The sequence below is a fragment of the Gymnogyps californianus genome, chromosome 1 (assembly GCF_018139145.2).
Source record: "Gymnogyps californianus isolate 813 chromosome 1, ASM1813914v2, whole genome shotgun sequence".
NCBI lineage: Eukaryota > Metazoa > Chordata > Aves > Accipitriformes > Cathartidae > Gymnogyps > Gymnogyps californianus.
In genome coordinates this window covers 161,545,132-161,560,276 of record NC_059471.1, presented here as the reverse complement: position 1 = coordinate 161,560,276, position 15,145 = coordinate 161,545,132, and positions in this window count along the sequence as shown.

The window sequence follows — 15,145 nt, the reverse complement described above, 5'->3', positions numbered from 1 at the left end:
TGAGGTGAATGCATACTTCTGTGTGCCCGATTGCTGTGTGCACGGATGCTAATATGTGTGTGAATAGCTTCACAGTTGGTAGGGCTTCTGAATGAGAGTTCAGAAAGCTGCTCTTGAAGTTTGAGAGCAAGAGAAAGAGGTTCAGTGTCTGGTTTCTTGGTGTGATTTGCTTCAGGAATCTTTCTTCTTTTGCATGGCTTTACTAAACTTCATTTCTTGCCAGACTCCATTTCCTCGAAAAATGCTGTGGAATTTCCTTGCTGCACCAACCTCCCAGGCTATTCTGGCAGTAGCTTTTCATCGTTTTTTCTCCACTTACATCAGGTAGATACTGAGAGAAGAGCCGACCATTGCTGTTTCTAGGATTGCCTCCCAATATATTGCATTGTTCTCCTGCCAGCGGGTAGCTTGATGTATGATTTTAAGTGATGTTAAAAGCATTATGGTATAGCACTGTGCATTCTTCTGTGCCTGTCACTTTGTGGGGAAGCGAGCACCTAGTGCACACATGCTCTCCCAGTCCAATAACTAGAGATATCACTTAGGATCTGCAAAAGCTCATTAAACGGTGAAGAACCTGCATATTACAGTCATCGTGTAAGGAAACTGCGTATCTTTTTATGAAGACATCTTTGGGAACGCTGGTGGAAGGCTGAGAGAGTGACAGGACAAAGATAGGGTTGTAGCACATGACAATGTGGAAATTTTGGAATAGACCCAAGCTGTTCTTGGTGGCCTAATTTGGAGCATCTTCTTCAGCTTTTTTCAGTTCACAAGCAATACAGAATCTATAGCTTAGATGGTCTCAGAGCCACTTTTAACTACATAGTGTTTCTCTTGCCTTTTTTCATATAGACTGCTGGATTATTATCGTTCTCTGTTATATCAATAATTATAGGGAAACCCCACTGACTGGTGAATTCAGTAGACTTACTCTAGGCCTACTCTGATGTCAAAGAGAATATTTATTGTAATTATTGCTGCTTGAAACTTGCTCCATTGCCTGGTGGGCTAAATGAGACTGAGTTTAAAACCTATAAAATAAAATTTTTTTGGCATATTGAAATTAATTGCACGCCCAATTAATTTCTTCAGAGGTGAGATAATTCCTGTCGCCTCGGTGCTCTGCAGTTAATGATGTCCCTTCTTTTAGTATCCTAGATATTAAATATCTCACCTATATTTTATTGACAAAGCAGACACCTCTTTTTCTCTCTTTGTTTCTTCTTTTCATTACAGCCAACTCAAGAGATAGAAGAACAGCTGTTTCACAGCTTTGCAAAGCATTATGCTTTCCTCCTGCTTGTCTGTCGCAGATTCCACCACCAGGAGGCCCTCATGAAAGTGCTTATAGCTAGGCAAAGAAAACACGAGGACAGTGAAATGAGATGGAGAAACCCATCCCCACAGGAGTAATCTGAAACTAATACTTATCCTACAAATAGAGAGTTTTGGAGTGCTGTGCAGGCATCTATAAATTAATTATTGCAGGAATCCTAATATCCAACCATCAGTTGTACTGTAACTTTTGAGGATGCTGGGGTGTCACGGGTGGTATCCCTGCATTGAATCGCCGAGCGATAGCCAGGAAAGTTCATGCCTTTGTCTTCTGGATAGTAAAGCTCTTAATAACACAAGCAAATAATAAAATGGGGTAAAGCATGGTTTTGATTTCTAGTCACTCATGTCTGCCCTCTGTCTTTTACCCAACAAATATGACTTCACCTAATTCACCTCTGTGTTCTCTCTTAATTATTTACTTGTTCTCAGGTTCTTAATTTTCTTTCACTTTTCACAGCAGGCTTTTATTGTCTCCTAAAAGTTCTAAATATCTGCACTAACTGTCTGATTGTTCTCTTACGCTAACGTGACCTTCTTTAAAGAAAGGGGGAAGGAGAAATGTTTTTATCCTTTTTTTGCCAAATTGTGCACTTCTTTGCTTAATTACTGGCTCTTCAAAGCTGCAGTTATTGCTTTGGCTGAAATGTAGACTTTGTTATTCAAAAGAACAGTACGTCCGTGATCTCTGAACGAGAAAGTATATGGAGTTGTCATTTTTCTTTCCTTAAACCCTAGTTTTTTCTCTTCACTGCTGAGTCAAGCCTTGTATATCTGCTTCTGTTCTGGTTTCCCAAGATCATGTTTTGGTACTGATGAGTCCAAGACACAGCTTTGCAATGCAATTTCAGAATGGATGATAGGTGAGAGTAGTTCTGCTCCTGTCAGGAAATACGGCTTGTGCAAGCTGTAGGCTGCAAATTGAGTTATCCCTTGTCTTTCAAACTCAGTTTCTGCCCTCCTTCCCTGAATTCACACATACACGTTCTGCACGTTTACATTTTTTACTTGGGCCTTTCTCATACGTACTAATGTGTAAAACATGTATCCTCTGCTCTAAGAAACAGAGGAAGTGTATATGAAGCCATGATGTTGTATACGAAGTTCCCAGGCCTCTGAAGACGTTTTCCAATCATTGTTCACCATTCCAGCCACGCTGTTCACCTTAGAGAGTTTAAGCAAATACGCAGGCAGTTCAGCCGCTCACGTGCTCTGGACAGAATCCATCACTCCCTGACAGAGTTTGCCACGCGGCTGTCCTTGGTGAGCGGGAGACCGAAGGTTCAGAGGACACATGCAGTCCACACAGCAGTGAAAGCTTGTGTTAAGCTCTGCTCATTCTGTTATTACCTGGCTACTCCTTGCTTGCTTCCATGTCTGTCTTTTCATTCTTCTCTTTGTCTCTTACTTTCACAGTCATCTGTTTCTGTGGGTCACTTAAGATGTCCTTTCCAGGAAATGATTAAATATTAAACCTCCAGTCTGTAGATTCCTGATGAGCGGATGCAGGGAGGCTATACCAGGGAAAGGATCTCTCAGTATGGTTCGGTTTCTTACTCTCTGTTGTAACTCTCCACAGCTGACAGCTGCTGGAGACAAGATGTCCGGCCTTCGGGCTGCCCTGCCATGTTGTTTATAAGGGAGAGCAAACAGGGCCTGCATTCTAAATCCCCTTCCAAGCTTATTTTATCTCATGCCTTAGATGAACGTCAACTGTGCTGTGTCCATACAAACAAGCGAACTGCATCATGAGATACTGTGAAGCTTAGTGTGCATAGCACACTATGAAGGTGGGAGAAAAGTGCTAAGTATTCTTTTCCATGTTCTTTCACCTTTCCTTCTTTCTCTCCGCTTAGGCACGCTACCAACCCCAAGAAGCTACACTAACTGGGACTATTCCCAGTTGGAACCAGAGAAATTCAAGATGAACAATCTGCTGTCACCAAAGGGAGGGGAGAGTCATAAGAACACTGATGTAAGCAGTTCTCCCTAGTCCCTTGTCGTGGTTTAACCCCAGTCAGCAACTAAGCACCACGCAGCCGCTTCCCCCTCCCCACTCCCAGTGGGGTGAGGAGGAGGGAAGGAAAAAAAAGTAAAACTCGTGGGTTGAGATAAGAACAGTTTAATAACTGAAGTAAAATATAATACTAACAATAGTAATAATGAAATATAATAATAGTAATGAAAAGGAATATAACAAAAAAAGGAAGGGGGAGGGGAAGAAAAAAAACCAGTGATGCACAATGCAATTGTTCACCACCCGCTGACCGATGCCAGAGCCGCGATCCGTGCCTCCCAGCCAACTCCCCCCAGTTTATATACTGGGCATGACATTCCATGGTATGGAATACCCCTTTGGCTAGTTCAGGTCAGCTGCCCTGGCTATGCTCCCTCCCAGCTTCTTGCACACCTGCTTGCTGGCAGAGCATGGGAAACTGAAAAGTCCTTGGCTTAAGATAAGCACTACTTAGCGACAACTAAAACATCAGAGTGTTATCAACATCATTCTCACACTAAATCCAAAACACAGCACTGTACCAGCTACTAAGAAGAGAGTTAATTCTGTCCCAGCCAAAACCAGGACATCCCTGCTAACCTAAATAGGAGTTCTGTATCCAAACCAGGTGGTCATTTTTCTCCCCAGGATGCCTTGATATATAGGTCTTACTCTATACTGATTCTTTGTGTTAGAAAGGTAATGCCTGTGGATGGCCTTTTGTCAAAGGCAAACATTGGAAGTAACATGGGCTTTAGATGATGTGGTGTCTGCAGTAGCATGAGAATGGACTGTGTGGCCCAGAAAGTCCTTTCCAGTCCTGGGTATCTGCTGCAAGCTCATATGCAGATGATGTAGCTTTTCAGGCTTTTGGGGAGTGCAGATGACTGCTCACCAATGGCCTGAACTCGCCTGGGGTAAAAGCTATTCAGGGACACCAGGAGATTTAGAACCCATTCCTATGAGAGCTGCGAAGGCCAGGTACTGTAGTACTTACAGCAGTAAATGGGGGATCTGGTTCTTTTGTTTTGGTTTCCTGTCTTAATTTTGCATTGTTCCCTGGGGTAGCAAGGGATGCAAATATGAGAGCTACAAGGACCAGGTAGAAGGTGGTCTTGATAGCTCAACAGCTGTCATATAAATAGCTGGATGGTGTTAGTGTGTTCAACAGCGGTAAAGCAGGATCTTCATTGGTTCACAAGGGAAAGAGAACCCTGAAAATACAAATTTTAAATTTGCATTGAATGCCCAAGCAAAATGAACCTTATGGAGGGCACTCTAAGTCTTGGATTCTACACTTATGAACTGTGTTTTTCATTCTGCCTCCCTTCCCCAGATTCCTTCAAGATGACAAGCAGTCCAGAGAAGACTGGTAAGCACTCTGTACAAGAATGTAGGATAAAAATATGTTCACAAAGATGTGCGGCCAGCGAGTGGATGTGTCACAGAAGCTAAGGCTTTCATTAAAAGTATCCATTGCTGACCTCTTCATCTTGTTCCTATTACTGACAAGTTAGTCGGTTTGGGGGTGGTTTTTTGATCAGTTTGTCAGATGACATGAAAAAGGAGTTGTTCCTTAACCATTCAGAAAGAATTTGTTGAAATCCTCGGCAGTCTTCTCATTTTCAAAGTTTGACCTTACTAATTTCAAACACATGCCCGCCAGCACCTTTTGCACTTCCCTTGCTGTTTAGGGATTCTCGCTCATTGTAGGTCATCATTCCACAGGCAACACTCGCTGTCTATATTGTACTCTCCAGCCAAGATACAGCAGGCATTTCCTTTAGAAAAGAAGTAAGCGAAGAATGTGGCACAGGAAAAATGATACTTATCTTTGACTTATGCACCAAGTGCTTAAGTATTGGGAAGAATCTCATATTTTTAATCTTACTGGGAGGGAGGGTGCGTCACATTTAGAAACTGGTTCCCCGCTCACACATCTATGTAATTTGATTCATTTTGGAAATAAAAGCAGATGAAAATCTGAGTCTCTGAAGATTTAAATCTTGTCAGTCCGAAAGAAAGCTAAATTGTTTTCATGGGTCAGCAGACAGGCTGTTCTCACAATTCATTCATTCATTTAGTGCTGAAGTAATGTGCTACTTCAGTTCCAAGATTAAACAACTGGTAGTGATAACTTGTCAGGGATTGTGTCAGTATGTCAAGCCTTGTGTAGAACACGGGAAAGCTTGTAATTGAAATTGAGACAGGTGAGCCAGTGTCCAACAGGCTGCAAATAAGGATAATCAAGTCAGTAAAAACTGGGGATTGTAGGTTCCAAAACAAATGTCCTAATTTGATATTTAGTCACCTAGAAAAGTAGTGACACTTCCAAAATGCTCTATAATAAACATTTATTTTGCAGTCAATGGGAACTGCAGGTGCCTGGCACTTAAGCTTTTGCTGTTTAATTATGAGCCTCTGATTTAATTCCTGTTTTGAAGTCTTGGGACCTGAATGACCTGGCTGATGGACTAATGCGAGAGCATTACCACTGTACTTTGACACAGAGTAGCAAATTACTTTGAAAAGTCTAATAAAAATTCATTGTTTTTTTATACATGTTTTTTTTAGTGGTTTAGGAGAAAGGAAAAGACGGTTATTTGCCACACAAAGAAGGGAAAAGTTCTAAGCACAGAGTGCAAAGAAAGTAAGGCAGAAGGAAAAAAGCAAGAGAAGGATATTTGGGCAAAGTAGCATGGAAAAAAGTACGAACGGTGGAAGGAATGGTAGTGGTAAATGTACACAGAGGCTGTGTACATTGAATAGGAGGCTGGGAACACTGAACCTGATACAGAAGCCAGTGAGAATATTCAAAGTTGGTACTGATAGAGTCAGTCATTTATTTCTCTACAAATGCTTTGGAAATAAATTGAATTATATTGTTCTTAAATTGAAGTTAAGAACAATGTGTGTATTGTTATACACTTTGTGATTTTTCCTGTATTGTATATTGAAGAGGGGGGAAAGAAGGAGGTGATCAGCCATAAGGTCTGCCCATTCTGCTAAAATCTAGAGCCCTGGAAAACAAGCTGGCAGGAGAGCAAGTTATTCTCCTTAAAATCTGAAATTAGGTCTATCAAGCCTTTTCTTTTATATTTACTCATATTGCAGAGGACTTCTCTCGGCATAATACACAATTTACTCAGCTAGCATCTTGCTGATTTCTACATATTTTTGTAATGAAAGTTTGTGCTGTCACATGTCTGTCAACAAGTGGAAGCAACAACTTCTGTTTCTCTTGACCAAGCTAAATCGAGTTTGGTGTATTTTTTCTTTTAATATACACTAGTAGAGCAATTCTGCCAGGCTCCAGATCACTTTTATTCTTTGGAATCCCTGTCTTTGCTTATATTTAAATATCATCAGAGTGATACTGCCATGCTGCCAGCATATCAGTTTCTCTCACCACAGCCAGGGTCTTGCCATTACAGAGTGTTAGAAAAAGCCCCCTTACCAGTGCTGCTTTGTCACTGTGGAGTGGCAAGGGGGAAACGTTTCACTGAGTAATTATGCAGGGAGTGGATATTTGGGAGAGATTCGTTTGCTTATAAAACTGGCTTAGAGAAATACAGTAACCATGTGATGTTAGTGCCGTTTTTTACCCAGATCTGCACAATGAAACAGACGAGTGTGTTATGCTTTATTAATTTTGTTAAAGCAATTTATGGAGTCAATAAATCTTGAGGGAAGAAGTCTTCCAAACTTGCTTCTGTTGGAGACAGCTGACTTGGCTGGGCGTTTTATGGAATAGTTCCATCAGTTACTTTTTACTAGATAAGGACATTACCCTGGTGTCATAGCTATTTTGCAAGCCTGTAATTGCCTTCTATGACCCTGAAATTTCTCCTGCCATTTCAGCAGGAGAGGATGTTTTTATTCCTTTTCCCATGACTGCAATGTGGTGCTGCTAGCACTAGTGGCTGATGTGTTTTGCCCTAGAAACAGCTATGTTTCGCTTGCAGATGGGCTAGACTTTTTTAAAGAGAATACATGAGAATTAAGGCATTAATTCTACCAACATGGTAAATTACTCAAAGTTTTTCTGCCTTTCGTTTTTCTTGAAGGAACTGAGACATGGACAAGCTTCTAGCAAGTACCAACCTCATCAAACAAGCAAAGTCTTCCAAGTACAAACAGGTAAAATATAAAACAGTGACATTTCCAGGTATAGAATGGGGAAAAAAAGGTAAAATATTATTTATTGTACTAAGACTTTTCAGGCTTGTTGTTCCGAAGGCCTTTGCTATGCTATAATATGTGCTCCCCATATGAGAAGCAGGAGAGTGTGTGTACATATATGTGTATATGTTTGTCAATCCTAGGCAGCTGGAACCCATCAAACTTCTTGTGTGCGTACCCTCTTGTGTGTGCCTAATTAGTGGAAATACTTCCTTAGGTATTGGATTCACTGACATGTGCTAGGCGAGGGGAATCCGGACTGCTAATATTTAGTATTTCAGACCTCCACAGCCAAGATGCAAAGCTTGAAAACGATAAGAACGAACGTGTTTGGAAGCAGTCTCAACATATGCTTAAAACTAGAAGACTGAAAATAGCACCTCATCCTAGAGAGGTGATGCAGTGTTTGGAGAAGGATGGGAGATGATGTGACAGATTGAGTGAATTTTTCTCTCTCCTGCTCACATAGCTGATCTTGTTGGCATCCACATATGCCCTGCAATACAGAAAAGATTCTTAAGGGGAGTTGCTCGTGTAAAGGGAGTGTGGAAGTGGGATTGCTTTGCACATCTTAGTGTTGCTTTTTTGTCAGTTTTTCTGCACAGATTCTGTCCCTAAGCCAGTAAGGTCCCTTCCCTGTCCCCCGTTAAAACCTTTCGTCTTCCTGAGAAGAGCGGGTGAGAGGACTTTACTCCTTTCTCTGGAAGTAGGTCCTCTAAGAGAGTTGAAACAACTTCTGTTGTGTTGAACTATTGACACGTACATCTTCCAAACCTTAGGGCTTTTGATATATTTTTAGTCTCATAATGATGACAGTTCTGAAGTCTGTAGCATTGTGTGCTTCTCAACAGGCTTCCCTTAGCAGTTGCTCTCTAGGAACTTTAATATAGTGTTGGTGACAAACTATATACTGCATACTTATTCTAGCTGTGTCTAGAATTTCCTTCCCTGCCTTTTTTATCCTATCAAATATACCTGAATTCCTCCTGAAGCAACACCCAGAAAAGTCCTCCACCCAGATAGTTCAGACTCCTGAGCTGATTTGCAGATGCTTTTACTTTAGAGTTCCTTCAAGGCCACTCAGTCATTCCCTACAAATGCCTGGGATGAAAGATGGTTGTTACTCTCATCAGCTTCTTATCTCCAATTTGCTTTTGCTGCATTAGCACTGTGATAGCTGAGGGTGGGGAACAGTGGCTGGTCAGTTAGGAACATCTCATGGCTGCAGTTCAATACTGAACACTATTTTGAAATCAAAGATTTGAGTGTCATGTGATTTCCTACTTGTCTCATACTCATTGGCCTCAGAACAGAGGTCATGTGTGAAATTTGGTCTCAGAAACTCTGACCTATTCCTCTGTCTTGGATTGCCTGGCCATTAAAGCAGAAAGTGCTGCCTTAATAATCCAGTGGGAAAATAACAGTGGGGACAGACAAAACAGGAAGGAAGACCGCAGTAGGGAAGTACTGGGATATATTGAACCGAGTGGGAGTTGTACACCTGCACTGAGTTTCAGAGACACATATATGTCATTTATAATCACCAATTCAGCAAAAACATGAGGAGGAGAGATTAAAAGCTTTCTTCAGATACGGACAGAGGAAATGTTTAAGAAATAGACACAATTCCAGTAAGGCTGGTAAAGAAACCATGATAATCCAAGGAAAGGGGAACAAGGGATAAAACAAGAATAATCAGGCTAATGAATCTCTGAAGTTTAAAGGCGCAAGACTGAAGAAAATTATTAGCTGGACCATTACTGAAAATTAAGGCTCTATGTGTAGCAAAATCAAGGAAACACAGTATTTTAAAGCTAATTACAACTCCTGAGAACTCTAAATATTATTCTAAGCTAAAAATAACTGTGTGATGATGCAGTCGATGCCTATCCAAGTTTTAGGGTTTGAAAAACAAACTGCTTATGATCTCTTCTGGCCACTAGCCTGGCAAACATATGGAATACAAATGGAGCAAGATTGTTTTTTTCTGTGGTTTACATACAAACTCACTTGCAGAAGCAGCAGGCAAAGCCAAGGGTAGAAAACTGGCCAAAAGAAGAGCATGTTCAGTTCTGCAGCATGGCTGGTTTAAAAGAGAAGCTGCTACCAACCGAGAGGCTAAGCTAGAAAGCCTTAACTTTTTCAAACTCATAAGGTATGTGAAAACACTGTGAAAATGTTTAGTTTTTCAAGTAGAGGCTCTTCAAAGTTTGGGTTTTTTTAAATGAAGAAATGTCTCAAATACCAGTGCTGAACCTCTTCCAAGTGTGAATTTAAAAATGTTTTTCTTGTAAAATGCCATTCTTTGATGTGACCAGTGAATTCCGCTGTGACCTGGAAATTAAAAATTTTCTATTAGCTGCACTTTAAATACATTCTTCTTTCTGAAGCATGCCAATGAAAATGCTGTCCTGAGTACAAAATAGAGCAGTGTACTCAAAGTCATTATTCAACCTCACTCAGCTTCTGTGAGCTGGAATGTGTGTGTGGGGGGACATTCCATGAATTATGCTTTTTTTAGCTGTAACACTGAAAACTCTGCTCTCCTATGTTCTGTGGATAAAGTTGCTTTGCTTTGTGTCTTTTTCAGATTAATTTTCAATGCTGGTGTGTGAATAAGTTAGAGAAGCATTGACTCTTTTGGCCATAACAGTTAAGACAATATTTGCAGTACTTCCAGCTTGTTTGTATTAGGAGTCAGAATTTCTTTTGGAGTGAAGAATACACACACAGTCCTGTGTTCTGCAGCATGGCAGATGCATCCGTGAGCGATTTTCTTGTTTTAACTCCCTTTCTGATGAGTTATTGCGGTTAAATCAAGTTTTCTGCCTCAGCTTCTTCCTAAAGCAATAATCCCTGTTGTTTCTCTCTCTTTTCCTGTCTCATGCACTAATGGGTACAGCTGCCGCCAGGCAAATTCTACCTCCTGTATTTGCATTCAGTCCCAGAGAAGTCCCTTTGTCGACAGGAATGGTGAGAGTCCACCACATGGCAAAACTGATCCAACACCTTGCTGAGGCAGTCTTTCCCTGTCTCTCTTCCCCATCCCCCAGCTGCCTGATTCCATCTTTTCTTTTTTACTCTTCAGATGAGCACCAGAGTGAATACAAATAGGAGAAATGCAAAGCCATTTAGATAGGGGAGAGCATAATGCCCTGCTGGCTCAAACCAAAGCTCGGGCTAACTGTGAGAGCTGCAACAGGAGACATTAGTTAGGGGCAGCATGCGAGCCTGGCCATGATCTGTAGTCTGCTCAGGCCTAGCCCTAGTGCCTGACTGGCTGTATTGTGTACTTCATTCCCTTGGGTGATGGTTTCCCATTTCATCCACGAGCGGAGGATATTTAGTCAATTCTTCTGGTTTACTTAGTGAAATGAAGATAATTCACCCATGGACTTTAACCAGGCCTGTGACTGAGCTTTAATTCAAATGCAAGCTTGTCAGTGGCATTGTCACCGACTTTGAAGACTGGTACCAGTTTCATAGCAAATAAATTTTACTGTTGCTTTCTTCATCCTACTTTTATCTGACCTTGGAGGTCAATTCAAATGAACAAAGATATATGTAACTGCAATTACTGCTCCCACTTAGCTACATATGTGGGCAATCTTACTTCCTAATTAGTCTGTTATTCCTGTTTATCATAAAGTTGATTAAGCTAAAGTAGAACAAGGTGCATTTATTCCAGAACAAAAATCTGTGTATGTGGAGTTAGTCAAGAGCAGTTATTCTGGAATTTGCAAAAGCTATTTAGAAAGCTCTCCCAGTTTAAAAAAGACCTGTAGCTCCCAAAGTATACATTTCATGATTCAGACTAATATATTTCCCCAACTGCATTTAATTTCTTGCAGTAGAGATTTTTGTGCAGAGATTGATAAATTGCAGAAGGTCACAGCACCAGCCTCCAAAGCAGGAAGAATTATTTTGTTAAAAATGAAAAAGCTGCTTTAAAATAGATTTTTTAAAAATATCTCTTAGCATAGGTTAGAAATGTGCTTAGTGATAGATTTTTAAAGGACTGAATTTTAGCTACAACCAGGATATGGACTTAATCCATGCCTGTCCATTTTGCTACTGGTCTGCTTGTTAGCTCAGGCAATCCTTGAGTTTCTTCTAATTTATCAGCTACCAGTGAAATAACGAAGCAGGTATGTCAGCCACTAGTTAGTGACACGCTGCTACACTCAAAAGCTTGTTTACGGACAAAGAGGAAGTGCACCTTGAGTATAATTAAAGCCAAGAATTTATTGTTAGTATAATTGAAATCTTGAGAGTCTAATGATTATTGATCCAGATATAACTTACAGAAAGAGAAAGAAGAATAATGCAGTTAGAGTACTTCTGTAAAATGATAACACATACGCTTCTTGGCTTCTACCCCTTTTCCTTGTATTTCACTCACCCTTCCACTGCTCCTGTGGGTCGTAAGGTTGGTGGTTTCATTCTGGTGTGTGCGTGTGTGGAGATATGGAGACTTGTCAGTATCTGGAGTCCTTTGCTGGGAGGATATGATCTTCATGTTGATGGTTTCTCCTTCCTTGCTCTAGGATCCACTTGGTGTCATTTTTATACATTTGCTAGCATGCATTTACACCTTTCTTCATTGGCCTGCAGCGCCACGCTACATCTGATTTTACGGTATGTGGTGCCTATTACATATGTTAGTTACTACTTTTTTGTTCTCTTTGTTACCCCTAAAACTGGTTTCATCCAGCTCCAGGTCAGCATTTCTTTGACTGATGAGTTGTTAATAGCTGTCAGGTCTCCAGTGCCAAGCCTGTGCCTTGCCTGTTACCTTCGCCTGCCTGTACTCCTTTGCACATCTTGTGTCCCCACTTCTCAAGGCCTCTGCTATTGCACCAGCCCTGTATTTCTCTACACTGCATCCTTGTGCTAGTCGCACATCTCCCATTCTGTGTAGAATAACTGTTTGTTACTGCTATTTATATAAAATGATGGCTGTACCACACACAGATAAAAAGAAGTAAAACAAATTAGCCATAGACCTCGTCAATTATGGAAACTGCTGTCACAGCTAACCAAGTAAAAGGTACAGAAGGGTCAAGAGAAGTTCAAAGCAAGCCTGACAAGCCTCAGTCCTAAGGCCTTGCAAATTCGGTACAAAGCTTATGGCAAATTACTGAGAATGGCAATACTGTATTACAGGGCGACGTGGTTACAATGTTTTAGCCCCAAAAGCCATGAGCAGGTAAGAGCAAGCTGTACACACTACCAGATAATCCACCAGGTTTGAGCAATTTTTTTAGAGCTGGATATGCTGGCATTTTTTCTCTTTTGGGGTAGAAAACACAAGAATGCAAGAATTAGAGTCCCAGTTATCTGACCTTTTAAAACTAGAAGTTAGCTCAAAGTATGTTGCATATTTTTACAGGCAAAATTGCATTACGTAGTGAATGGTGGAAAACAAGGGTAATGGCAAGGATAGTCAAGCACTGAAATTGTCTGGTTCTTTCTCAAAAATCTCTAATAGAAAATCCACAGCCTCCCCAGGCAAACATCTGCCAAGTTTAGCTGATTCTGCTTTGAGCTAGATAATCTCTTGATGTCCCTTTCCGTCCTATTGTTCTCTATTACTAGTTTGCTTTTTTTACCTTGAATAAAAAATTCCTTGTGCATTGTCAAAAGGGATCGCTTTTCTTACCTCCTTTGTCTTTTTGATAGACTCTGCATATGATATACTGATGCGTGTCTCCAGAAAGCCTCTCACTGGGTTTAGGTCTTGCAAAGTTTAAAAGTGGCCTTGTTTATTCCAGTCTGCTTTTTTTTTAATCGTCATCCTTTATTATATGTAAAGAATTACTTATTTCACAGTCACCTATTAAAATGATCACAAAGAAAATGAAGCTCATGGTGCTTGGACTGCTGTCACTTACTGTATTTGTATAGTTGACATACAGATTATTTCTTTTTCATTTAGAAAAATAGCCATGCCTGAATTCTCTAGTCAGTGTTTTGATATTAATAAGTTATCTTTGGCATCTTTTCTTCTCCAGTCACATCCAACCTGTTGTGGTTCTGACTTGACCTGGCACCTCTTTAGTATCAACAGGCACAGCCCTCTAATTCATCATTTCCTCCAGAGCTGCAGTGCTGAACCATGGTCTGGACAGGACATCTCGATACACAAAAGGGAGATCTCTAATCCTATAACGTATCCTAATGATTAACTCAAGGTAAATTAGAGGTAGCAAAATCAGTGTCTTTTTAACGCAGGATCACTCCCAACAATGTAGTATCGAGTATTTTGTCAAGGCTTTGCCTAAGCGTCTCAAGACTGGGACAGAGACATCACTCAGTCTCACAGTGCCATCTCTATTCCTTCCAGTAATTCCATTTTAACAATGGAGACCTCTCATTACTCCAGTCTGAACGGTGAAGCTTGGCTGGTCTGATATTTTGCCAGTCCTATCCTGAGACCCATTGTATGCTTTTGCAGTTTACCTTAGTAAAACAGCTTTTGCAGTTTACCTCAGTTCTGACCAAAGAGAAGGAAAACATAGGCAAGGTTGTTTCCTTTATGTAAAACTTAGAGCCTACCCCAACATATGCAGACAGAGTTTCAGGCATATTCGCAAGATGGACACGGCATTCAAAGAAGTGTACCAGAGACACTGCAGATAAATGAGGGATTTGGACCAGAAGCAGCAAAAAGATAAGCAAGAATTCCTTAAGTACAAAAAATTTGTGTGGATTCATCCTACTGTGTTCTGATAACCTGAATTCGATTCTGCTATTCTTTTCTTTTGCTAGAGGTATAACCCATTAGCTAACGGGTTTTCAGAAGAGCTTTCAGGCGTGGAGAAAGAGGAGCGGGCTGTGATGTGTGGAGTGAGTTAGTACAAATTCCATGGGGCACATGGAAAGGCAGCATGGCCTCTCCCTGAGACTGACTGAGGTGGGATCTGTTTGCCTGACATTTCCTCGCAGAAAGGTTTTTGGCAGATTTTGTTTTGGAAGCAGCGATCGTTAATTCTGATGTGACTAAGGGAGTAGCTAAAGTGAGACATCAGTGCAAGGCTATCATGATTTGGGTGATTTTGGGGATATAATAGCTAACATAACTTCCACAGTGGTGCTGGACTTTTACTCTTTATATTCCTTTGCTGTAGGAGACATAAGAAAGTTTTTACCTTGTTAATACTTGGATTGCCTTTGAAATATTCAGTATTCTTTCTCTCTCTCTCCCCCCTCCCCTCCCTCCCCAGCATGTATTTTCATCTTTATAGGGAAAAAAACCCAAACAAACAATTGCTGCTAGAGAAGGGAGAGCTGAAGAATATGAACAAATTGCTGCATCTTTGCCCAGAAGCATTTTGCAATTCTGGGAAGATTTCAGGTGTGTCACAGTTTTAGTCTGGGACCAACTAAGTGAAATGCATTCCTATGGAAACCAGAAGGCACAGTTCTTCCAAAACGATTCAGACATAAATGTACACTCATATCCCAGGCTGAATCTTCATCGGTTATATTCTGGAAGGCCAAATATCAAATTATTCTGTCCTGGTTAAGAACAGGCAAACTGCCAGCTTGAGAGTTCAGAGAAGGCATTAGCTTGTATATTTGACTCTAGTCCATTTGAGCCACATAAATCTGAATCAAAACCAGCCA